The 25,536-nt window shown below is 31.5% G+C and overlaps 18 non-coding genes across 18 annotated transcripts; all 18 read left to right on the top strand.

The window, feature by feature from the left end:
* The first annotated feature begins 180 nt into the window (after positions 1 to 180).
* On the top strand, positions 181 to 253 carry TRNAT-CGU (transfer RNA threonine (anticodon CGU)). Its single transcript has one exon. It is a non-coding gene; the product is annotated as a tRNA-Thr (tRNA).
* Positions 254 to 686: 433 nt separating this feature from the next.
* On the top strand, positions 687 to 760 carry TRNAT-AGU (transfer RNA threonine (anticodon AGU)). The gene has a single exon. It is a non-coding gene; the product is annotated as a tRNA-Thr (tRNA).
* A 438-nt stretch (positions 761 to 1,198) lies between these two features.
* On the top strand, positions 1,199 to 1,271 carry TRNAT-CGU (transfer RNA threonine (anticodon CGU)). Its single transcript has one exon. It is a non-coding gene; the product is annotated as a tRNA-Thr (tRNA).
* A 435-nt stretch (positions 1,272 to 1,706) lies between these two features.
* Positions 1,707 to 1,780, top strand: TRNAT-AGU (transfer RNA threonine (anticodon AGU)). Its single transcript has one exon. It is a non-coding gene; the product is annotated as a tRNA-Thr (tRNA).
* A 438-nt stretch (positions 1,781 to 2,218) lies between these two features.
* On the top strand, positions 2,219 to 2,291 carry TRNAT-CGU (transfer RNA threonine (anticodon CGU)). Its single transcript has one exon. It is a non-coding gene; the product is annotated as a tRNA-Thr (tRNA).
* Positions 2,292 to 3,237: 946 nt separating this feature from the next.
* TRNAT-CGU (transfer RNA threonine (anticodon CGU)) lies at positions 3,238 to 3,310 on the top strand. Its single transcript has one exon. It is a non-coding gene; the product is annotated as a tRNA-Thr (tRNA).
* Positions 3,311 to 3,743: 433 nt separating this feature from the next.
* On the top strand, positions 3,744 to 3,817 carry TRNAT-AGU (transfer RNA threonine (anticodon AGU)). Its single transcript has one exon. It is a non-coding gene; the product is annotated as a tRNA-Thr (tRNA).
* Positions 3,818 to 4,764: 947 nt separating this feature from the next.
* TRNAT-AGU (transfer RNA threonine (anticodon AGU)) lies at positions 4,765 to 4,838 on the top strand. Its single transcript has one exon. It is a non-coding gene; the product is annotated as a tRNA-Thr (tRNA).
* Positions 4,839 to 5,783: 945 nt separating this feature from the next.
* TRNAT-AGU (transfer RNA threonine (anticodon AGU)) lies at positions 5,784 to 5,857 on the top strand. The gene has a single exon. It is a non-coding gene; the product is annotated as a tRNA-Thr (tRNA).
* A 438-nt stretch (positions 5,858 to 6,295) lies between these two features.
* On the top strand, positions 6,296 to 6,368 carry TRNAT-CGU (transfer RNA threonine (anticodon CGU)). The gene has a single exon. It is a non-coding gene; the product is annotated as a tRNA-Thr (tRNA).
* A 4,004-nt stretch (positions 6,369 to 10,372) lies between these two features.
* Positions 10,373 to 10,445, top strand: TRNAT-CGU (transfer RNA threonine (anticodon CGU)). Its single transcript has one exon. It is a non-coding gene; the product is annotated as a tRNA-Thr (tRNA).
* Positions 10,446 to 10,878: 433 nt separating this feature from the next.
* On the top strand, positions 10,879 to 10,952 carry TRNAT-AGU (transfer RNA threonine (anticodon AGU)). The gene has a single exon. It is a non-coding gene; the product is annotated as a tRNA-Thr (tRNA).
* A 2,480-nt stretch (positions 10,953 to 13,432) lies between these two features.
* TRNAT-CGU (transfer RNA threonine (anticodon CGU)) lies at positions 13,433 to 13,505 on the top strand. Its single transcript has one exon. It is a non-coding gene; the product is annotated as a tRNA-Thr (tRNA).
* A 1,454-nt stretch (positions 13,506 to 14,959) lies between these two features.
* Positions 14,960 to 15,033, top strand: TRNAT-AGU (transfer RNA threonine (anticodon AGU)). The gene has a single exon. It is a non-coding gene; the product is annotated as a tRNA-Thr (tRNA).
* Positions 15,034 to 20,568: 5,535 nt separating this feature from the next.
* Positions 20,569 to 20,641, top strand: TRNAT-CGU (transfer RNA threonine (anticodon CGU)). Its single transcript has one exon. It is a non-coding gene; the product is annotated as a tRNA-Thr (tRNA).
* Positions 20,642 to 21,074: 433 nt separating this feature from the next.
* Positions 21,075 to 21,148, top strand: TRNAT-AGU (transfer RNA threonine (anticodon AGU)). Its single transcript has one exon. It is a non-coding gene; the product is annotated as a tRNA-Thr (tRNA).
* A 2,480-nt stretch (positions 21,149 to 23,628) lies between these two features.
* Positions 23,629 to 23,701, top strand: TRNAT-CGU (transfer RNA threonine (anticodon CGU)). Its single transcript has one exon. It is a non-coding gene; the product is annotated as a tRNA-Thr (tRNA).
* Positions 23,702 to 25,155: 1,454 nt separating this feature from the next.
* TRNAT-AGU (transfer RNA threonine (anticodon AGU)) lies at positions 25,156 to 25,229 on the top strand. The gene has a single exon. It is a non-coding gene; the product is annotated as a tRNA-Thr (tRNA).
* Positions 25,230 to 25,536: the final 307 nt, after the last annotated feature.

Here is a 25,536-nt window from a genome sequence, read left to right as displayed (position 1 = left end):
ATTCAAAATATGGGATTGAGTTTAAAATGTGTTCTTTTTTAATACAACATAGCTATTCTTGTTTACAGATTAGGAATCCTTGCTTGTTTAACATTAGAATACATTTTAAGACACTTTAACACAGGCACAGAATTTGATCACCAATACTAAATTAATGATCCCTTCTGTATCACTAAAATAGGTGCTGTGGCTAAGTGGTTAAAGCGCCTGTCTCGTAAACAGGAAATCCTGAGTTCAAATCTCAGCAGCACCTTATTATTGGTCCTTACATGTAAAAATAATTTTCATCACGCTATGTTTAATACATTTTAAAAAGAAAAGTGTTGTTCTGTGAACATTAGAATGGGTCATCTTAAATTGAAAAACTAAAAAACATGGTATTGTGAAGATTTTCAAAGTAATGCTTTGAATGAAAAACGGAAAAAAGAGTGACAAAGAGCAAAATAGAGATAAGAAATCATTCTAGAGTTGAAATCAAGTAATGCATTCTTAAAGAAGGCATAATTAAAACATTTATGAACAGGATAAGCAATATATCAATGAGGTGTTTATCAATAGGATCAGTATCCTCGTCTAAAGTAGTTGAGTAGAGCGTTTTCTGAACTGAGAAATGATTATGAAAGTGAAAAACTCAGGAGTCTCTTGAACACCATATGGCAAACTGTTCCTTAAAGCATTTTCAAGAGGGTGCTGTGGCTTAGCTGGTTAAAGCTCCTGTCTAGTAAACAGGAGATCCTGAGTTCAAATCTCAGCAGTGCCTTGCTTTCCTCATTCTTAAATAAAAAACTATTTTCATTAATTCATCCTGCGATTCAATTAAATTAGAAAAGTCTGATTTATCTTTCGATTGAACAGATCATCTTAAACCTAATAAAAACTGAAAGTGTTTTCAATATTATAGTAACAATACTGTGATTGCAAAATCAAAAAGGTATTTCAATGAGCAAGAGGCAGATGAAATATAACCCTAGATTTGAGCAATATTGATGAATATATGTAAAACAATTATTTATGAACTATTCAAAATATGGGATTGAGTTTAAAATGTGTTCTTTTTTAATACAACATAGCTATTCTTGTTTACAGATTAGGAATCCTTGCTTGTTTAACATTAGAATACCTATTAAGACACTTTAACACAGGCATAGAATTTGATCACCAATACTAAATTAATGATCCCTTCTATATAACTAAAGTAGGTGCTGTGGCTAAGTGGTTAAAGCGCCTGTCTCGTAAACAGGAAATCCTGAGTTCAAATCTCAGCAGCACCTTATTATTGGTCCTTACATGTAAAAACTAATTTTCATCACGCAAATGTTTAATACATTTTAAAAAGAAAAGTGTTGTTCTGTGAACATTAGAATGGGTCATCTTAAATTGAAAAACAAAAAAACGTGGTATTGTGAAGATTTTCAAAGTAATGCTTTGAATGAAAAAGGGAAAAAAGAGTGACAAAGAGCAAAATAGAGATAAAAAATCATTCTAGAGTTGAAATCAATTAATGCATTCTTAAAGAAGGCATAATTAAAACATTTATGAACAGGATAAGCAATATATCAATGAGGTGTTTATCAATAGGATCAGTATCCTCATCTAAAGTAGGTGAGTAGAGTGTTTTCTGAACTGAGAAATGATTATGAAAATTAAAAACTCAGGTTTCTCTTGAACACCATATGGCAAACTGTTCCTTAAAGCATTTTCAAAAGGGTGCTGTGGCTTAGCTGGTTAAAGCGCCTGTCTAGTAAACAGGGGATCCTGAGTTCAAATCTCAGCAGTGCCTTGCTTTCCTCATTCTTAAATAAAAAATTATTTTCATTAAGTCGTCCTGCGATTCAATTAAATTAGAAAAGTCTGATTTATCTTTCGGTTGAACAGATCATCTTAAACCTAATAAAAACTGAAAGTGTTTTCAATATTATAGTAACAATACTGTGATTGCAAATTTAAAAAGGTATTTCAATGAGCAAGATGCAGATGAAATATGACCCTAGATTTGAGCAATATTGATGAATATTTGTAAAACACTTATTTATAAACTATTCAAAATATGGGATTGAGTTTAAAATGTGTTCTTTTTTAATACAACATAGGTATTCTTGTTTACAGATTAGGAATCCTTGCTTGTTTAACATTAGAATACATATTAAGACACTTTAACACAGGCACAGAATTTGATCACCAATACTAAATTAATGATCCCTTCTGTATCACTAAATTAGGTGCTGTGGCTAAGTGGTTAAAGCGCCTGTCTCGTAAACAGGAAATCCTGAGTTCAAATCTCAGCAGCACCTTATTATTGGTCCTTACATGTAAAAATAATTTTCATCACACAAATGTTTAATACATTTAAAAAGAAAAGTGTTGTTCTGTGAACATTAGAATGGGTCATCTTAAATTGAAAAACAAAAAAACATGGTGTTGCGAAGATTTTCAAAGTAATGTTTTGAATGAAAAAGGGAAAAAAGAGTGACAAAGAGCAAAATAGAGATAAAAAATCATTCTAGAGTTGAATTCAAGTAATGCATTCTTAAAGAAGGCATAATTAAAACATTTATGAACAGGATAAGCAATATATCAATGAGGTGTTTATCAATAGGATCAGTATCCTCGTCTAAAGTAGTTGAGTAGAGCGTTTTCTGAACTGAGAAATGATTATGAAAGTGAAAAACTCAGGATTCTCTTGAACACCATATGGCAAACTGTTCCTAAAAGCATTTTCAAGAGGGTGCTGTCGCTTAGCTGGTTAAAGCGCCTGTCTAGTAAACAGGAGATCCTGAGTTCAAATCTCAGCAGTGCCTTGCTTTCCTCATTCTTAAATAAAAAACTATTTTCATTAATTCGTCCTGCGATTTAATTAAATTAGAAAAGTCTGATTTATCTTTCGGTTGAACAGATCATCTTAAACCTAATAAAAACTGAAAGTGTTTTCAATATTATAGTAACAATACTGTGATTGCAAAAATCAAAAAGGTATTTCAATGAGCAAGAGGCAGATGAAATATAACCCTAGATTTGAGCAATATTGATTAATATATGTAAAACACTTATTTATGAACTATTCAAAATATGGGATTGAGTTTAAAATGTGTTCTTTTGTAATACAACATAGCTATTCGTGTTTACAGATCAGGAATCCTTGCTTGTTTAACATTAGAATACATATTAAGACACTTTAACACAGGCACAGAATTTGATCACCAATTCTAAATTAATGATCCCTTCTGTATCACTAAAGTAGGTGCTGTGGCTAAGTGGTTAAAGCGCCTGTCTCGTAAACAGGAAATCCTGAGTTCAAATCTCAGCAGCACCTTATTATTGGTCCTTACATGTAAAAATAATTTTCGTCACGCAAATGTTTAATACATTTAAAAAGAAAAGTGTTGTTCTGTGAACATTAGAATGGGTCATCTTAAATTGAAAAACAAAAAAACGTGGTGTTGTGAAGATTTTCAAAGTAATGTTTTGAATGAAAAAGGGAAAAAAGAGTGACAAAGAGAAAAATATAGATAAAAAATCATTCTAGAGTTGAATTCAAGTAATGAATTCTTAAAGAAGGCATGATTAAAACATTTATTAACAAGATAAGCAATATATCAATGAGGTGTTTATGAATAGGATCAGTATCCTCGTCTAAAGTAGTTGAGTAGAGCGTTTTCTGAACTGAGAAATGATTATGAAAGTGAAAAACTCAGGATTCTCTTGAACACCATATGGCAAACTGTTCCTTAAAGCATTTTCAAGAGGGTGCTGTGGCTTAGCTGGTTAAAGCGCCTGTCTAGTAAACAGGAGATCCTGAGTTCAAATCTCAGCAGTGCCTTGCTTTCCTCATTCTTATATAAAAAAACTATTTTCATTAAGTCGTCCTGCGATTCAATTCAATTAGAAAAGTCTGATTTATCTTTCGGTTGAACAGATCATCTTAAACCTAATAAAAACTGAAAGTGTTTTCAATATTATAGTAACAATACTGTGATTGCAAAAATCAAAAAGGTATTTCAATGAGCAAGAGGCAGATGAAATATAACCCTAGATTTGAGCAATATTGATGAATATATGTAAAACACTTATTTATGAACTATTAAAAATATGGGATTGAGTTTAAAATGTGTTCTTTTGTAATACAACATAGCTATTCTTTTTTACAGATTAGGAATCCTTGCTTGTTTAACATTAGAATACATATTAAGACACTTTAACACAGGCACAGAATTTGATAGCCAATACTAAATTAATGATCCCTTCTGTATCACTAAAATAGGTGCTGTGGCTAAGTGGTTAAAGCGCCTGTCTCGCAAACAGGAAATCCTGAGTTCAAATCTCAGCAGCACCTTATTATTGGTCCTTACATGTAAAAATAATTTTCATCACGCAAATGTTTAAGACATTTTAAAAAGAAAAGTATTGTTCTGTGAACATTAGAATGGGTCATCTTAAATTGAAAAACAAAAAAACGTGGTTTTGTGAAGATTTTCAAAGTAATGTTTTGAATGAAAAAGGGAAAAAAGAGTGACAAAGAGCAAAATAGAGATAAAAAATCATTCTAGAGTTGAATTCAAGTAATGCATTCTTAAAGAAGGCATGATTAAAACATTTATGAACAAGATAAGCAATATATCAATGAGGTGTTTATGATTAGGATCAGTATCCTCGTCTAAAGTAGTTGAGTAGAGCGTTTACTGAACTGAGAAATGATTATGAAAGTGAAAAACTCAGGATTCTCTTGAACACCATATGGCAAACTGTTGCTTAAAGCATTTTCAAGAGGGTGCTGTGGCTTAGCTGGTTAAAGCGCCTGTCTAGTAAACAGGAGATCCTGAGTTCAAATCTCAGCAGTGCCTTGCTTTCCTCATTCTTATATAAAAAACTATTTTCATTAAGTCGTCCTGCGATTCAATTCAATTAGAAAAGTCTGATTTATCTTTCGGTTGAACAGATCATCTTAAACCTAATAAAAACTGAAAGTGTTTTCAATATTATAGTAACAATACTGTGATTGCAAAATCAAAAAGGTATTTCAATGAGCAAGAGGCAGATGAAATATAACCCCAGATTTGAGCAATATTGATGAATATATGTAAAACACTTATTTATGAACTATTCAAAATATGGGATTGAGTTTAAAATGTGTTCTTTTGTAATACAACATAGCTATTCTTGTTTACAGATTAGGAATCCTTGCTTGTTTAACATTAGAATACATATTAAGACACTTTAACACAGGCACAGAATTTGATCACCAATACTAAATTAATGATCCCTTCTGTATCACTAAAATAGGTGCTGTTGCTAAGTGGTTAAAGCGCCTGTCTCGTAAACAGGAAACCCTGAGTTCAAATGTCAGCAGCACCTTATTATTGGTCTTTACATGTAAAAATAATTTTCATCACGCAAATGTTTAATGCGTTTTAAAAAGAAAAGTATTGTTCTGTGAACATTAGAATGGGTCATCTTAAATTGAAAAACAAAAAAACGTGGTGTTGTGAAGATTTTCAAAGTAATGTTTTGAATGAAAAAGGTAAAAAAGAGTGACAAAGAGCAAAATAGAGATAAAAAATCTTTTTAGAGTTGAATTCAAGTAATGCATTCTTAAAGAAGGCATGATTAAAACATTTATGAACAAGATAAGCAATATATCAATGAGGTGTTTATGAATAGGATCAGTATCCTCGTCTAAAGTAGTTGAGTAGAGCGTTTTCTGAACAGAGAAATGATTATGAAAGTGAAAAACTCAGGATTCTCTTGAACACCATATGGCAAACTGTTCCTTAAAACATTTTCAAGAGGGTGCTGTGGCTTAGCTGGTTAAAGCGCCTGTCTAGTAAACAGGAGATCCTGAGTTCAAATCTCAGCAGTGCCTTGCTTTCCTCATTCTTAAATAAAAAACTATTTTCATTAATTCGTCCTGCGATTCAATTAAATTAGAAAAGTCTGATTTATCTTTCGGTTGAACAGATCATCTTAAACCTAATAAAAACTGAAAGTGTTTTCAATATTATAGTAACAATACTGTGATTGCAAAATCAAAAAGGTATTTCAATGAGCAAGAGGCAGATGAAATACAACCCTAGATTTGAGCAATATTGATGAATATATGTAAAACACTTATTTATGAACTATTCAAAATATGGGATTGAGTTTAAAATGTGTTCTTTTGTAATACAACATAGCTATTCGTGTTTACAGATTAGGAATCCTTGCTTGTTTAACATTAGAATACATATTAAGACACTTTAACACAGGCACAGAATTTGATCACCAATACTAAATTAATGATCCCTTCTGTATCACTAAATTAGGTGCTGTGGCTAAGTAGTTAAAGCGCCTGTCTCGTAAACAGGAAATCCTGAGTTCAAATCTCAGCAGCACCTTATTATTGGTCCTTACATGTAAAAATAATTTTCATCACGCAAATGTTTAATACATTTTAAAAAGAAAAGTGTTGTTGTGTGAACATTAGAATGGGTCATCTTAAATTGAAAAACTAAATAACGTGGTATTGTGAAGATTTTCAAAGTAATGCTTTGAATGAAAAAGGGAAAAAAGAGTGACAAAGAGCAAAATAGAGATAAAAAATCATTCTAGAGTTGAAATCAAGTAATGCATTCTTAAAGAAGGCATAATTAAAACATTTATGAACAGGATAAGCAATATATCAATGAGGTGTTTATCAATAGGATCAGTATCCTCGTCTAAACTATTTGAGTAGTGCGTTTTCTGAACTGAGAAATGATTATGAAAGTGAAAAACTCAGGTTTCTTTTGAACACCATATGGCAAACTGTTCCGTAAAACTTTTTCAAGAGGGTGCTGTGGCTTAGCTGGTTAAAGCGCCTGTCTAGTAAACAGGAGATCCTGCGTTCAAATCTCAGCAGTGCCTTGCTTTCCTCATTCTTATATAAAAAACTATTTTCATTAAGTCGTCCTGCGATTCAATTCAATTAGAAAAGTCTGATTTATCTTTCGGTTGAACAGATCATCTTAAACCTAATAAAAACTGAAAGTGTTTTCAATATTATAGTAACAATACTGTGATTGCAAAAATCAAAAAGGTATTTCAATGAGCAAGAGGCAGATGAAATATAACCCTAGATTTGAGCAATATTGATGAATATATGTAAAACACTTATTTATGAACTATTCAAAATATGGGATTGAGTTTAAAATGTGTTCTTTTTTAATACAACATAGCTATTCTTGTTTACAGATTAGGAATCCTTGCTTGTTTAACATTAGAATACATATTAAGACACTTTAACACAGGCATAGAATTTGATCACCAATACTAAATTAATGATCCCTTCTATATCACTAAAGTAGGTGCTGTGGCTAAGTGGTTAAAGCCTGTCTCCTAAACAGGAAAACCTGAGTTCAAATCTCAACAGCACCTTATTATTGGTCCTTACATGTAAAAATAATTTTCATCACGCAAATGTTTAATACATTTTAAAAAGAAAAGTGTTGTTCTGTGAACATTAGAATGGGTCATCTTAAATTGAAAAACAAAAAAACGTGGTATTGTGAAGATTTTCAAAGTAATGCTTTGAATGAAAAAGGGAAAAAAGAGTGACAAAGAGCAAAAGAGAGATAAAAAATCATTCTAGAGTTGAAGTCAAGTAATGCATTCTTAAAGAAGGCATAATTAAAACATTTATGAACAGGATAAGCAATATATCAATGAGGTGTTTATCAATAGGATCAGTATCCTCGTCTAAAGTAGTTGAGTAGAGCGTTTTCTGAACTGAGAAATGATTATGAAAGTGAAAAACTCAGGATTCTCTTGAACACCATATGGCAAACTGTTCCTTAAAGCATTTTCAAGAGGGTGCTGTCGCTTAGCTGGTTAAAGCGCCTGTCTTGTAAACAGGAGATCCTGAGTTCAAATCTCAGCAGTGCCTTGCTTTCCTCATTCTTAAATAAAAAACTATTTTCATTATTTGTCCTGCGATTCAATTAAATTAGAAAAGTCTGATTTATCTTTCGGTTGAACAGATCATCTTAAACCTAATAAAACCGGAAAGTGTTTTCAATATTATAGTAACAATACTGTGATTGCAAAAATCAAAAAGGTATTTCAATGAGCAACAGGCAGATGAAATATAACCCTAGATTTGAGCAATGTTGATGAATATATGTAAAACACTTATTTATGAACTATTCAAAATATGGGATTGAGTTTAAAATGTGTTCTTTTGTAATACAACATAGCTATTCGTGTTTACAGATTAGGAATCCTTGCTTGTTTAACATTAGAATACATATTAAGACACTTTAACACAGGCACAGAATTTGATCACCAATACTAAATTAATGATCCCTTCTGTATCACTAAAATAGGTACTGTTGCTAAGTGGTTAAAGCGTCTGTCTCATAAACAGGAAATCCTGAGTTCAAATGTCAGCAGCACCTTATTATCGGTCCTTACATGTAAAAATAATTTTCATCACGCAAATGTTTAATGCGTTCTAAAAAGAAAAGTATTGTTCTGTGAACATTAGAATGGGTCATCTTAAATTGAAATACAAAAAAACGTGGTGTTGCGAAGATTTTCAAAGTAATGTTTTGAATGAAAAAGGGAAAAAAGAGTGACAAAGAGCAAAATAGAGATAAAAAATCATTCTAGAGTTGAATTCAAGTAATGCATTCTTAAAGAAGGCATGATTAAAACATTTATGAACAAGATAAGCAATATATCAATGAGGTGTTTATGAATAGGATCAGTATCCTCGTCTAAAGTAGTTGAGTAGAGCGTTTTCTGAACTGAGAAATGATTATGAAAGTGAAAAACTAAGGATTCTCTTGAACACCGTATGGCAAACTGTTCCTTAAAGCATTTTCAAGAGGGTGCTGTGGCTTAGCTGGTTGAAGCGCCTGTCTAGTAAACAGGAGATTCTGAGTTCAAATCTCAGCAGTGCCTTGCTTTCCTCATTCTTATATAAAAAACTATTTTCATTAAGTCGTCCTGCGATTCAATTCAATTAGAAAAGTCTGATTTATCTTTCGGTTGAACAGATCATCTTAAACCTAATAAAAACTGAAAGTGTTTTCAATATTATAGTAACAATACTTTGATTGCAAAAATCAAAAAGGTATTTCAATGAGCAAGAGGCAGATGAAATATAACCCTAGATTTGAGCAATATTGATGAATATATGTAAAACACTTATTTATGAACTATTCAAAATATGGGATTGAGTTTAAAATGTGTTCTTTTGTAATACAACATAGCTATTCTTGTTTACAGATTAGGAATCCTTGCTTGTTTAACATTAGAATACATATTAAGACACTTTAACACAGGCATAGAATTTGATCACCAATACTAAATTAATGATCCCTTCTATATCACTAAAGTAGGTGCTGTGGCTAAGTGGTTAAAGCGCCTGTCTCGTAAACAGGAAAACCTGATTTCAAATCTCAACAGCACCTTATTATTGGTCCTTATATGTAAAAATAATTTTCATCACGCAAATGTTTAATACATTTTAAAAAGAAAAGTGTTGTTCTGTGAACATTAGAATGGGTCATCTTAAATTGAAAAACAAAAAAACATGGTATTGTGAAGATTTTCAAAGTAATGCTTTGAATGAAAAAGGGAAAAAAGAGTGACAAAGAGCAAAATAGAGATAAAAAATCATTCTAGAGTTGAATTCAAGTAATGCATTCTTAAAGAAGGCATAATTAAAACATTTATGAACAGGATAAGCAATATATCAATGAGGTGTTTATCAATAGGATCAGTATCCTCGTCTAAAGTAGTTGAGTAGAGCGTTTTCTGAACTGAGAAATGATTATGAAAGTGTAAAACTCAGGAGTCTCTTGAACACCATATGGCAAACTGTTCCTTAAAGCATTTTCAAGAGGGTGCTGTGGCTTAGCTAGTTAAAGCTCCTGTCTAGTAAACAGGAGATCCTGAGTTCAAATCTCAGCAGTGCCTTGCTTTCCTCATTCTTAAATAAAAAACTATTTTCATTAATTCGTCCTGCGATTCAATTAAATTAGAAAAGTCTGATTTATCTTTCGGTTGAACAGATCATCTTAAACCTAATAAAAACTGAACGTGTTTTCAATATTATAGTAACAATACTGTGATTGCAAAAATCAAAAAGGTATTTCGATGAGCAAGAGGCATATGAAATATAACCCTATATTTGAGCAATATTGATGAATATATGTAAAACACTTATTTATGAACTATTCAAAATATGGGATTGAGTTTAAAATGTGTTCTTTTGTAATACAACATAGCTATTCTTGTTTACAGATTAGGAATCATTGCTTGTTTAACATTAGAATACATATTAAGACACTTTAACAGAGGCACAGAATTTGATCACCAATACTAAATGAATGATCCCTTCTGTATCACTAAAATAGGTGCTGTGGCTAAGTGGTTAAAGCGCCTGTCTCGTAAACAGGAAATCCTGAGTTCAAATCTCAGCAGCACCTTATTATTGGTCCTTACATGTAAAAATAATTTTCGTCACGCAAATGTTTAATACATTTAAAAAGAAAAGTGTTGTTCTGTGAACATTAGAATGGGTCATCTTAAATTGAAAAACAAAAAAACATGGTATTGTGAAGATTTTCAAAGTAATGTTTTGAATGAAAAAGGGAAAAAAGAGTGACAAAGAGCAAAATAGAGATAAAAAATCATTCTAGAGTTGAATTCAAGTAATGCATTCTTAAAGAAGGCATAATTAAAACATTTATGAACAGGATAAGCAATATATCAATGAGGTGTTTATCAATAGGATCAGTATCCTCGTCTAAACTATTTGAGTAGTGCGTTTTCTGAACTGAGAAATGATTATGAAAGTGAAAAACTCAGGTTTCTCTTGAACACCATATGGCAAACTGTTCCTTAAACCTTTTTCAAGAGGGTGCTGTGGCTTAGCTGGTTAAAGCGCCTGTCTAGTAAACAGGAGATCCTGAGTTCAAATCTCAGCAGTGCCTTGCTTTCCTCATTCTTAAATAAAAAATTATTTTCATTAAGTCGTCCTGTGATTCAATTAAATTAGAAAAGTCTGATTTATCTTTCGGTTGAACAGATCATCTTAAACCTAATAAAAACTGAAAGTGTTTTCAATATTATAGTAACAATACTGTGATTGCAAAAATCAAAAAGGTATTTCAATGAGCAAGAGGCAGATGAAATATAACCCTAGATTTGAGCAATATTGATGAATATATGTAAAACACTTATTTATGAACTATTCAAAATATGGGATTGAGTTTAAAATGTGTTCTTTTGTAATACAACATAGCTATTCGTGTTTACAGATTAGGAATCCTTGCTTGTTTAACATTAGAATACATATTAAGACACTTTAACACAGGCACAGAATTTGATCACCAATACTAAATTAATGATCCCTTCTGTATCACTAAAATAGGTACTGTTGCTAAGTGGTTAAAGCGTCTGTCTCGTAAACAGGAAATCCTGAGTTCAAATGTCAGCAGCACCTTATTATCGGTCCTTACATGTAAAAATAATTTTCATCACGCAAATGTTTAATTCGTTTTAAAAAGAAAAGTATTGTTCTGTGAACATTAGAATGGGTCATCTTAAATTGAAATACAAAAAAACGTGGTGTTGCGAAGATTTTCAAAGTAATGTTTTGAATGAAAAAGGTAAAAAAGAGTGACAAAGAGCAAAATAGAGATAAAAAATCATTCTAGAGTTGAATTCAAGTAATGCATTCTTAAAGAAGGCATGATTAAAACATTTATGAACAAGATAAGCAATATATCAATGAGGTGTTTATGAATAGGATCAGTATCCTCGTCTAAAGTAGTTGAGTAGAGCGTTTTCTGAACTGAGAAATGATTATGAAAGTGAAAAACTCAGGATTCTCTTGAACACCGTATGGCAAACTGTTCCTTAAAGCATTTTCAAGAGGGTGCTGTGGCTTAGCTGGTTGAAGCGCCTGTCTAGTAAACAGGAGATTCTGAGTTCAAATCTCAGCAGTGCCTTGCTTTCCTCATTCTTATATAAAAAACTATTTTCATTAAGTCGTCCTGCGATTCAATTCAATTAGAAAAGTCTGATTTATCTTTCGGTTGAACAGATCATCTTAAACCTAATAAAAACTGAAAGTGTTTTCAATATTATAGTAACAATACTGTGATTGCAAAAATCAAAAAGGTATTTCAATGAGCAAGAGGCAGATGAAATATAACCCTAGATTTGAGCAATATTGATGAATATATGTAAAACACGTATTTATGAACTATTCAAAATATGGGATTGAGTTTAAAATGTGTTCTTTTTTAATACAACATAGCTATTCTTGTTTACAGATTAGGAATCCTTGCTTGTTTAACATTAGAATACATATTAAGACACTTTAACACAGGCATAGAATTTGATCACCAATACTAAATTAATGATCCCTTCTATATCACTAAAGTAGGTGCTGTGGCTAAGTGGTTAAAGCGCCTGTCTCGTAAACAGGAAAACCTGATTTCAAATCTCAACAGCACCTTATTATTGGTCCTTATATGTAAAAATAATTTTCATCACGCAAATGTTTAATACATTTTAAAAAGAAAAGTGTTGTTCTGTGAACATTAGAATGGGTCATCTTAAATTGAAAAACAAAAAAACATGGTATTGTGAAGATTTTCAAAGTAATGCTTTGAATGAAAAAGGGAAAAAAGAGTGACAAAGAGCAAAATAGAGATAAAAAATCATTCTAGAGTTGAATTCAAGTAATGCATTCTTAAAGAAGGCATAATTAAAACATTTATGAACAGGATAAGCAATATATCAATGAGGTGTTTATCAATAGGATCAGTATCCTCGTCTAAAGTAGTTGAGTAGAGCGTTTTCTGAACTGAGAAATGATTATGAAAGTGAAAAACTCAGGAGTCTCTTGAACACCATATGGCAAACTGTTCCTTAAAGCATTTTCAAGAGGGTGCTGTGGCTTAGCTAGTTAAAGCTCCTGTCTAGTAAACAGGAGATCCTGAGTTCAAATCTCAGCAGTGCCTTGCTTTCCTCATTCTTAAATAAAAAACTATTTTCATTAATTCGTCCTGCGATTCAATTAAATTAGAAAAGTCTGATTTATCTTTCGGTTGAACAGATCATCTTAAACCTAATAAAAACTGAAAGTGTTTTCAATATTATAGTAACAATACTGTGATTGCAAAATCAAAAAGGTATTTCAATGAGCAAGAGGCAGATGAAATATAACCCTAGATTTGAGCAATATTGATAAATATATATGAAAAACACTTATTTATGAACTATTCAAAATATGGGATTGAGTTTAAAATGTGTTCTTTTTTAATACAACATAGCTATTCTTGTTTACAGATTAGGAATCCTTGCTTGTTTAACATTAGAATACATATTAAGACACTTTAACACAGGCATAGAATTAGATCACCAATACTAAATTAATGATCCCATCTATATAACTAAAGTAGGTGCTGTGGCTAAGTGGTTAAAGCGCCTGTCTCGTAAACAGGAAATCCTGAGTTCAAATCTCAGCAGCACCTTATTATTGGTCCTTACATGTAAAAATAATTTTCATCACGCAAATGTTTAATACATTTTAAAAAGAAAAGTGTTGTTCTGTGAACATTAGAATGGGTCATCTTAAATTGAAAAACAAAAAAACGTGGTATTGTGAAGATTTTCAAAGTAATGCTTTGAATGAAAAAGGGAAAAAAGAGTGACAAAGAGCAAAATAGAGATAAAAAATCATTCTAGAGTTGAAATCAATTAATGCATTCTTAAAGAAGGCATAATTAAAACATTTATGAACAGGATAAGCAATATATCAATGAGGTGTTTATCAATAGGATCAGTATCCTCGTCTAAAGTAGGTGAGTAGAGCGTTTTCTGAACTGAGAAATGATTATGAAAATGAAAAACTCAGGTTTCTCTTGAACACCATATGGCAAACTGTTCCTTAAAGCATTTTCAAAAGGGTGCTGTGGCTTAGCAGGTTAAAGCGCCTGTCTAGTAAACAGGAGATCCTGAGTTCAAATCTCAGCAGTGCCTTGCTTTCCTCATTCTTAAATAAAAAATTATTTTCATTAAGTCGTCCTGCGATTCAATTAAATTAGAAAAGTCTGATTTATCTTTCGGTTGAACAGATCATCTTAAACCTAATAAAAACTGAACGTGTTTTCAATATTATAGTAACAATACTGTGATTGCAAAAATCAAAAAGGTATTTCGATGAGCAAGAGGCAGATGAAATATAACCCTATATTTGAGCAATATTGATGAATATATGTAAAACACTTATTTATGAACTATTCAAAATATGGGATTGAGTTTAAAATGTGTTCTTTTGTAATACAACATAGCTATTCTTGTTTACAGATTAGGAATCATTGCTTGTTTAACATTAGAATACATATTAAGACACTTTAACAGAGGCACAGAATTTGATCACCAATACTAAATTAATGATCCCTTCTGTATCACTAAAATAGGTGCTGTGGCTAAGTGGTTAAAGCACCTGTCTCGTAAACAGGAAATCCTGAGTACAAATCTCAGCAGCACCTTATTATTGGTCCTTACATGTAAAAATAATTTTCATCACTCAAATGTTTAATACATTTTAAAAAGAAAAGTGTTGTTCTGTGAACATTAGAATGGGTCATCTTAAATTGAAAAACAAAAAAACGTGGTATTGTGAAGATTTTCAAAGTAATGCTTTGAATGAAAAAGGGAAAAAAGAGTGACAAAGAGCAAAATAGAGATAAAAAATCATTCTAGAGTTGAATTCAAGTAATGCATTCTTAAAGAAGGCATAATTAAAACATTTATGAACAGGATAAGCAATATATCAATGAGGTGTTTATCAATAGGATCAGTATCCTCGTCTAAACTATTTGAGTAGTGCGTTTTCTGAACTGAGAAATGATTATGAAAGTGAAAAACTCAGGTTTCTCTTGAACACCATATGGCAAACTGTTCCTTAAACCTTTTTCAAGAGGGTGCTGTGGCTTAGCTGGTTAAAGCGCCTGTCTAGTAAACAGGAGATCCTGAGTTCAAATCTCAGCAGTGCCTTGCTTTCCTCATTCCTAAATAAAAAATTATTTTCATTAAGTCGTCCTGCGATTCAATTAAATTAGAAAAGTCTGATTTATCTTTCGGTTGAACAGATCATCTTAAACCTAATAAAAACTGAAAGTGTTTTCAATAATATAGTAACAATACTGTGATTGCAAAAATCAAAAAGGTATTTCAATGAGCAAGAGGCAGATGAAATATAACCCTAGATTTGAGCAATATTGATGAATATATGTAAAACACTTATTTATGAACTATTCAAAATATGGGATTGAGTTTAAAATGTGTTCTTTTGTAATACAACATAGCTATTCGTGTTTACAGATTAGGAATCCTTGCTTGTTTAACATTAGAATACATATTAAGACACTTTAACACAGGCACAGAATTTGATCACCAATACTAAATTAATGATCCCTTCTGTATCACTAAAATAGGTACTGTTGCTAAGTGGTTAAAGCGTCTGTCTAGTAAACAGGAAATCCTGAGTTCAAATGTCAGCAGCACCTTATTATTGGTCCTTACATGTAAAAATAATTTTCATCACGCAAATGTTTAATGCGTTTTAAAAAGAAAAGTATTGTTCTGTGAACATTAGAATGGGTCATCTTAAATTGAAATACAAAAAAACGTGGTGTTGCGAAGATTTTCAAAGTAATGTTTTGAATGAAAAAGGGAAAAAAGAGTGACAAAGAGCAAAATAGAGATAAAAAATCATTCTAGAGTTGAATTCAAGTAATGCATTCTTAAAGAAGGCATGATTAAAACATTTATGAACAAGATAAGCAATATATCAATGAGGTGTTTATGAATAGGATCAGTATCCTCGTCTAAAGTAGTTGAGTAGAGCGTTTTCTGAACTGAGAAATGATTATGAAAGTGAAAAACTCAGGATTCTCTTGAACACCGTATGGCAAACTGTTCCTTAAAGCATTTTCAAGAGGGTGCTGTGGCTTAGCTGGTTGAAGCGCCTGTCTAGTAAACAGGAGATTCTGAGTTCAAATCTCAGCAGTGCCTTGCTTTCCTCATTCTTATATAAAAAACTATTTTCATTAAGTCGTCCTGCGATTCAATTCAATTAGAAAAGTCTGATTTATCTTTCGGTTGAACAGATCATCTTAAACCTAATAAAAACTGAAAGTGTTTTCAATATTATAGTAACAATACTGTGATTGCAAAAATCAAAAAGGTATTTCAATGAGCAAGAGGCAGATGAAATATAACCATAGATTTGAGCAATATTGATGAATATATGTAAAACACGTATTTATGAACTATTCAAAATATGGGATTGAGTTTAAAATGTGTTCTTTTTTAATACAACATAGCTATTCTTGTTTACAGATTAGGAATCCTTGCTTGTTTAACATTAGAATACATATTAAGACACTTTAACACAGGCATAGAATTTGATCACCAATACTAAATTAATGATCCCTTCTATATCACTAAAGTAGGTGCTGTGGCTAAGTGGTGTGAGCGCCTGTCTCGTAAACAGGAAAACCTGATTTCAAATCTCAACAGCACCTTATTATTGGTCCTTATATGTAAAAATAATTTTCATCACGCAAATGTTTAATACATTTTAAAAAGAAAAGTGTTGTTCTGTGAACATTAGAATGGGTCATCTTAAATTGAAAAACAAAAAAACGTGGTATTGTGAAGATTGTCAAAGTAATGCTTTGAATGAAAAGGGAAAAAAGAGTGACAAAGAGCAAAAGAGAGATAAAAAATCATTCTAGAGTTGAAATCAAGTAATGCATTCTTAAAGAAGGCATAATTAAAACATTTATGAACAGGATAAGCAATATATCAATGAGGTGTTTATCAATAGGATCAGTATCCTCGTCTAAACTATTTGAGTAGTGCGTTTTCTGAACTGAGAAATGATTATGAAAGTGAAAAACTCAGGTTTCTCTTGAACACCATATGGCAAACTGTTCCGTAAAACTTTTTCAAGAGGGTGCTGTGGCTTAGCTGGTTAAAGCGCCTGTCTAGTAAACAGGAGATCCTGCGTTCAAATCTCAGCAGTGCCTTGCTTTCCTCATTCTTATATAAAAAACTATTTTCATTAAGTCGTCCTGCGATTCAATTCAATTAGAAAAGTCTGATTTATCTTTCGGTTGAACAGATCATCTTAAACCTAATAAAAACTGAAAGTGTTTTCAATATTATAGTAACAATACTGTGATTGCAAAAATCAAAAAGGTATTTCAATGAGCAAGAGGCAGATGAAATATAACCCTAGATTTGAGCAATATTGATGAATATATGTAAAACACTTATTTATGAACTATTCAAAATATGGGATTGAGTTTAAAATGTGTTCTTTTTTAATACAACATAGCTATTCTTGTTTACAGATTAGGAATCCTTGCTTGTTTAACATTAGAATACATATTAAGACACTTTAACACAGGCATAGAATTTGATCACCAATACTAAATTAATGATCCCTTCTATATCACTAAAGTAGGTGCTGTGGCTAAGTGGTTAAAGCCTGTCTCCTAAACAGGAAAACCTGAGTTCAAATCTCAACAGCACCTTATTATTGGTCCTTACATGTAAAAATAATTTTCATCACGCAAATGTTTAATACATTTTAAAAAGAAAAGTGTTGTTCTGTGAACATTAGAATGGGTCATCTTAAATTGAAAAACAAAAAAACGTGGTATTGTGAAGATTTTCAAAGTAATGCTTTGAATGAAAAAGGGAAAAAAGAGTGACAAAGAGCAAAAGAGAGATAAAAAATCATTCTAGAGTTGAAGTCAAGTAATGCATTCTTAAAGAAGGCATAATTAAAACATTTATGAACAGGATAAGCAATATATCAATGAGGTGTTTATCAATAGGATCAGTATCCTCGTCTAAAGTAGTTGAGTAGAGCGTTTTCTGAACTGAGAAATGATTATGAAAGTGAAAAACTCAGGATTCTCTTGAACACCATATGGCAAACTGTTCCTTAAAGCATTTTCAAGAGGGTGCTGTCGCTTAGCTGGTTAAAGCGCCTGTCTAGTAAACAGGAGATCCTGAGTTCAAATCTCAGCAGTGCCTTGCTTTCCTCATTCTTAAATAAAAAACTATTTTCATTATTTGTCCTGCGATTCAATTAAATTAGAAAAGTCTGATTTATCTTTCGGTTGAACAGATCATCTTAAACCTAATAAAACCGGAAAGTGTTTTCAATATTATAGTAACAATACTGTGATTGCAAAAATCAAAAAGGTATTTCAATGAGCAACAGGCAGATGAAATATAACCCTAGATTTGAGCAATATTGATGAATATATGTAAAACACTTATTTATGAACTATTCAAAATATGGGATTGAGTTTAAAATGTGTTCTTTTGTAATACAACATAGCTATTCGTGTTTACAGATTAGGAATCCTTGCTTGTTTAACATTAGAATACATATTAAGACACTTTAACACAGGCACAGAATTTGATCACCAATACTAAATTAATGATCCCTTCTGTATCACTAAAATAGGTACTGTTGCTAAGTGGTTAAAGCGTCTGTCTCGTAAACAGGAAATCCTGAGTTCAAATGTCAGCAGCACCTTATTATCGGTCCTTACATGTAAAAATAATTTTCATCACGCAAATGTTTAATGCGTTTTAAAAAGAAAAGTATTGTTCTGTGAACATTAGAATGGGTCATCTTAAATTGAAATACAAAAAAACGTGGTGTTGCGAAGATTTTCAAAGTAATGTTTTGAATGAAAAAGGGAAAAAAGAGTGACAAAGAGCAAAATAGAGATAAAAAATCATTCTAGAGTTGAATTCAAGTAATGCATTCTTAAAGAAGGCATGATTAAAACATTTATGAACAAGATAAGCAATATATCAATGAGGTGTTTATGAATAGGATCAGTATCCTCGTCTAAAGTAGTTGAGTAGAGCGTTTTCTGAACTGAGAAATGATTATGAAAGTGAAAAACTCAGGATTCTCTTGAACACCGTATGGCAAACTGTTCCTTAAAGCATTTTCAAGAGGGTGCTGTGGCTTAGCTGGTTGAAGCGCCTGTCTAGTAAACAGGAGATTCTGAGTTCAAATCTCAGCAGTGCCTTGCTTTCCTCATTCTTATATAAAAAACTATTTTCATTAAGTCGTCCTGCGATTCAATTCAATTAGAAAAGTCTGATTTATCTTTCGGTTGAACAGATCATCTTAAACCTAATAAAAACTGAAAGTGTTTTCAATATTATAGTAACAATACTTTGATTGCAAAAATCAAAAAGGTATTTCAATGAGCAAGAGGCAGATGAAATATAACCCTAGATTTGAGCAATATTGATGAATATATGTAAAACACTTATTTATGAACTATTCAAAATATGGGATTGAGTTTAAAATGTGTTCTTTTGTAATACAACATAGCTATTCTTGTTTACAGATTAGGAATCCTTGCTTGTTTAACATTAGAATACATATTAAGACACTTTAACACAGGCATAGAATTTGATCACCAATACTAAATTAATGATCCCTTCTATATCACTAAAGTAGGTGCTGTGGCTAAGTGGTTAAAGCGCCTGTCTCGTAAACAGGAAAACCTGATTTCAAATCTCAACAGCACCTTATTATTGGTCCTTATATGTAAAAATAATTTTCATCACGCAAATGTTTAATACATTTTAAAAAGAAAAGTGTTGTTCTGTGAACATTAGAATGGGTCATCTTAAATTGAAAAACAAAAAAACATGGTATTGTGAAGATTTTCAAAGTAATGCTTTGAATGAAAAAGGGAAAAAAGAGTGACAAAGAGCAAAATAGAGATAAAAAATCATTCTAGAGTTGAATTCAAGTAATGCATTCTTAAAGAAGGCATAATTAAAACATTTATGAACAGGATAAGCAATATATCAATGAGGTGTTTATCAATAGGATCAGTATCCTCGTCTAAAGTAGTTGAGTAGAGCGTTTTCTGAACTGAGAAATGATTATGAAAGTGTAAAACTCAGGAGTCTCTTGAACACCATATGGCAAACTGTTCCTTAAAGCATTTTCAAGAGGGTGCTGTGGCTTAGCTAGTTAAAGCTCCTGTCTAGTAAACAGGAGATCCTGAGTTCAAATCTCAGCAGTGCCTTGCTTTCCTCATTCTTAAATAAAAAACTATTTTCATTAATTCGTCCTGCGATTCAATTAAATTAGAAAAGTCTGATTTATCTTTCGGTTGAACAGATCATCTTAAACCTAATAAAAACTGAACGTGTTTTCAATATTATAGTAACAATACTGTGATTGCAAAAATCAAAAAGGTATTTCGATGAGCAAGAGGCATATGAAATATAACCCTATATTTGAGCAATATTGATGAATATATGTAAAACACTTATTTATGAACTATTCAAAATATGGGATTGAGTTTAAAATGTGTTCTTTTGTAATACAACATAGCTATTCTTGTTTACAGATTAGGAATCATTGCTTGTTTAACATTAGAATACATATTAAGACACTTTAACAGAGGCACAGAATTTGATCACCAATACTAAATGAATGATCCCTTCTGTATCACTAAAATAGGTGCTGTGGCTAAGTGGTTAAAGCGCCTGTCTCGTAAACAGTAAATCCTGAGTTCAAATCTCAGCAGCACCTTATTATTGGTCCTTACATGTAAAAATAATTTTCGTCACGCAAATGTTTAATACATTTAAAAAGAAAAGTGTTGTTCTGTGAACATTAGAATGGGTCATCTTAAATTGAAAAACAAAAAAACATGGTATTGTGAAGATTTTCAAAGTAATGTTTTGAATGAAAAAGGGAAAAAAGAGTGACAAAGAGCAAAATAGAGATAAAAAATCATTCTAGAGTTGAATTCAAGTAATGCATTCTTAAAGAAGGCATAATTAAAACATTTATGAACAGGATAAGCAATATATCAATGAGGTGTTTATCAATAGGATCAGTATCCTCGTCTAAACTATTTGAGTAGTGCGTTTTCTGAACTGAGAAATGATTATGAAAGTGAAAAACTCAGGTTTCTCTTGAACACCATATGGCAAACTGTTCCTTAAACCTTTTTCAAGAGGGTGCTGTGGCTTAGCTGGTTAAAGCGCCTGTCTAGTAAACAGGAGATCCTGAGTTCAAATCTCAGCAGTGCCTTGCTTTCCTCATTCTTAAATAAAAAATTATTTTCATTAAGTCGTCCTGCGATTCAATTAAATTAGAAAAGTCTGATTTATCTTTCGGTTGAACAGATCATCTTAAACCTAATAAAAACTGAAAGTGTTTTCAATATTATAGTAACAATACTGTGATTGCAAAAATCAAAAAGGTATTTCAATGAGCAAGAGGCAGATGAAATATAACCCTAGATTTGAGCAATATTGATGAATATATGTAAAACACTTATTTATGAACTATTCAAAATATGGGATTGAGTTTAAAATGTGTTCTTTTGTAATACAACATAGCTATTCGTGTTTACAGATTAGGAATCCTTGCTTGTTTAACATTAGAATACATATTAAGACACTTTAACACAGGCACAGAATTTGATCACCAATACTAAATTAATGATCCCTTCTGTATCACTAAAATAGGTACTGTTGCTAAGTGGTTAAAGCGTCTGTCTCGTAAACAGGAAATCCTGAGTTCAAATGTCAGCAGCACCTTATTATCGGTCCTTACATGTAAAAATAATTTTCATCACGCAAATGTTTAATGCGTTTTAAAAAGAAAAGTATTGTTCTGTGAACATTAGAATGGGTCATCTTAAATTGAAATACAAAAAAACGTGGTGTTGCGAAGATTTTCAAAGTAATGTTTTGAATGAAAAAGGGAAAAAAGAGTGACAAAGAGCAAAATAGAGATAAAAAATCATTCTAGAGTTGAATTCAAGTAATGCATTCTTAAAGAAGGCATGATTAAAACATTTATGAACAAGATAAGCAATATATCAATGAGGTGTTTATGAATAGGATCAGTATCCTCGTCTAAAGTAGTTGAGTAGAGCGTTTTCTGAACTGAGAAATGATTATGAAAGTGAAAAACTCAGGATTCTCTTGAACACCGTATGGCAAACTGTTCCTTAAAGCATTTTCAAGAGGGTGCTGTGGCTTAGCTGGTTGAAGCGCCTGTCTAGTAAACAGGAGATTCTGAGTTCAAATCTCAGCAGTGCCTTGCTTTCCTCATTCTTATATAAAAAACTATTTTCATTAAGTCGTCCTGCGATTCAATTCAATTAGAAAAGTCTGATTTATCTTTCGGTTGAACAGATCATCTTAAACCTAATAAAAACTGAAAGTGTTTTCAATATTATAGTAACAATACTGTGATTGCAAAAATCAAAAAGGTATTTCAATGAGCAAGAGGCAGATGAAATATAACCCTAGATTTGAGCAATATTGATGAATATATGTAAAACACGTATTTATGAACTATTCAAAATATGGGATTGAGTTTAAAATGTGTTCTTTTTTAATACAACATAGCTATTCTTGTTTACAGATTAGGAATCCTTGCTTGTTTAACATTAGAATACATATTAAGACACTTTAACACAGGCATAGAATTTGATCACCAATACTAAATTAATGATCCCTTCTATATCACTAAAGTAGGTGCTGTGGCTAAGTGGTTAAAGCGCCTGTCTCGTAAACAGGAAAACCTGATTTCAAATCTCGACAGCACCTTATTATTGGTCCTTATATGTAAAAATAATTTTCATCACGCAAATGTTTAATACATTTTAAAAAGAAAAGTGTTGTTCTGTGAACATTAGAATGGGTCATCTTAAATTGAAAAACAAAAAAACATGGTATTGTGAAGATTTTCAAAGTAATGCTTTGAATGAAAAAGGGAAAAAAGAGTGACAAAGAGCAAAATAGAGATAAAAAATCATTCTAGAGTTGAATTCAAGTAATGCATTCTTAAAGAAGGCATAATTAAAACATTTATGAACAGGATAAGCAATATATCAATGAGGTGTTTATCAATAGGATCAGTATCCTCGTCTAAAGTAGTTGAGTAGAGCGTTTTCTGAACTGAGAAATGATTATGAAAGTGAAAAACTCAGGAGTCTCTTGAACACCATATGGCAAACTGTTCCTTAAAGCATTTTCAAGAGGGTGCTGTGGCTTAGCTAGTTAAAGCTCCTGTCTAGTAAACAGGAGATCCTGAGTTCAAATCTCAGCAGTGCCTTGCTTTCCTCATTCTTAAATAAAAAACTATTTTCATTAATTCGTCCTGCGATTCAATTAAATTAGAAAAGTCTGATTTATCTTTCGGTTGAACAGATCATCTTAAACCTAATAAAAACTGAAAGTGTTTTCAATATTATAGTAACAATACTGTGATTGCAAAATCAAAAAGGTATTTCAATGAGCAAGAGGCAGATGAAATATAACCCTAGATTTGAGCAATATTGATAAATATATATGAAAAACACTTATTTATGAACTATTCAAAATATGGGATTGAGTTTAAAATGTGTTCTTTTTTAATACAACATAGCTATTCTTGTTTACAGATTAGGAATCCTTGCTTGTTTAACATTAGAATACATATTAAGACACTTTAACACAGGCATAGAATTAGATCACCAATACTAAATTAATGATCCCATCTATATAACTAAAGTAGGTGCTGTGGCTAAGTGGTTAAAGCGCCTGTCTCGTAAACAGGAAATCCTGAGTTCAAATCTCAGCAGCACCTTATTATTGGTCCTTACATGTAAAAATAATTTTCATCACGCAAATGTTTAATACATTTTAAAAAGAAAAGTGTTGTTCTGTGAACATTAGAATGGGTCATCTTAAATTGAAAAACAAAAAAACGTGGTATTGTGAAGATTTTCAAAGTAATGCTTTGAATGAAAAAGGGAAAAAAGAGTGACAAAGAGCAAAATAGAGATAAAAAATCATTCTAGAGTTGAAATCAATTAATGCATTCTTAAAGAAGGCATAATTAAAACATTTATGAACAGGATAAGCAATATATCAATGAGGTGTTTATCAATAGGATCAGTATCCTCGTCTAAAGTAGGTGAGTAGAGCGTTTTCTGAACTGAGAAATGATTATGAAAATGAAAAACTCAGGTTTCTCTTGAACACCATATGGCAAACTGTTCCTTAAAGCATTTTCAAAAGGGTGCTGTGGCTTAGCTGGTTAAAGCGCCTGCCTAGTAAACAGGAGATCCTGAGTTCAAATCTCAGCAGTGCCTTGCTTTCCTCATTCTTAAATAAAAAATTATTTTCATTAAGTCGTCCTGCGATTCAATTAAATTAGAAAAGTCTGATTTATCTTTCGGTTGAACAGATCATCTTAAACCTAATAAAAACTGAACGTGTTTTCAATATTATAGTAACAATACTGTGATTGCAAAAATCAAAAAGGTATTTCGATGAGCAAGAGGCAGATGAAATATAACCCTATATTTGAGCAATATTGATGAATATATGTAAAACACTTATTTATGAACTATTCAAAATATGGGATTGAGTTTAAAATGTGTTCTTTTGTAATACAACATAGCTATTCTTGTTTACAGATTAGGAATCATTGCTTGTTTAACATTAGAATACATATTAAGACACTTTAACAGAGGCACAGAATTTGATCACCAATACTAAATTAATGATCCCTTCTGTATCACTAAAATAGGTGCTGTGGCTAAGTGGTTAAAGCACCTGTCTCGTAAACAGGAAATCCTGAGTACAAATCTCAGCAGCACCTTATTATTGGTCCTTACATGTAAAAATAATTTTCATCACTCAAATGTTTAATACATTTTAAAAAGAAAAGTGTTGTTCTGTGAACATTAGAATGGGTCATCTTAAATTGAAAAACAAAAAAACGTGGTATTGTGAAGATTTTCAAAGTAATGCTTTGAATGAAAAAGGGAAAAAAGAGTGACAAAGAGCAAAATAGAGATAAAAAATCATTCTAGAGTTGAATTCAAGTAATGCATTCTTAAAGAAGGCATAATTAAAACATTTATGAACAGGATAAGCAATATATCAATGAGGTGTTTATCAATAGGATCAGTATCCTCGTCTAAACTATTTGAGTAGTGCGTTTTCTGAACTGAGAAATGATTATGAAAGTGAAAAACTCAGGTTTCTCTTGAACACCATATGGCAAACTGTTCCTTAAACCTTTTTCAAGAGGGTGCTGTGGCTTAGCTGGTTAAAGCGCCTGTCTAGTAAACAGGAGATCCTGAGTTCAAATCTCAGCAGTGCCTTGCTTTCCTCATTCCTAAATAAAAAATTATTTTCATTAAGTCGTCCTGCGATTCAATTAAATTAGAAAAGTCTGATTTATCTTTCGGTTGAACAGATCATCTTAAACCTAATAAAAACTGAAAGTGTTTTCAATAATATAGTAACAATACTGTGATTGCAAAAATCAAAAAGGTATTTCAATGAGCAAGAGGCAGATGAAATATAACCCTAGATTTGAGCAATATTGATGAATATATGTAAAACACTTATTTATGAACTATTCAAAATATGGGATTGAGTTTAAAATGTGTTCTTTTGTAATACAAC

Source organism: Triturus cristatus, chromosome 8, assembly GCF_964204655.1.
Source record: "Triturus cristatus chromosome 8, aTriCri1.1, whole genome shotgun sequence".
Taxonomy (NCBI): Eukaryota; Metazoa; Chordata; class Amphibia; order Caudata; family Salamandridae; genus Triturus; species Triturus cristatus.
This window is presented reverse-complemented; position numbering and strand designations above follow the sequence as displayed.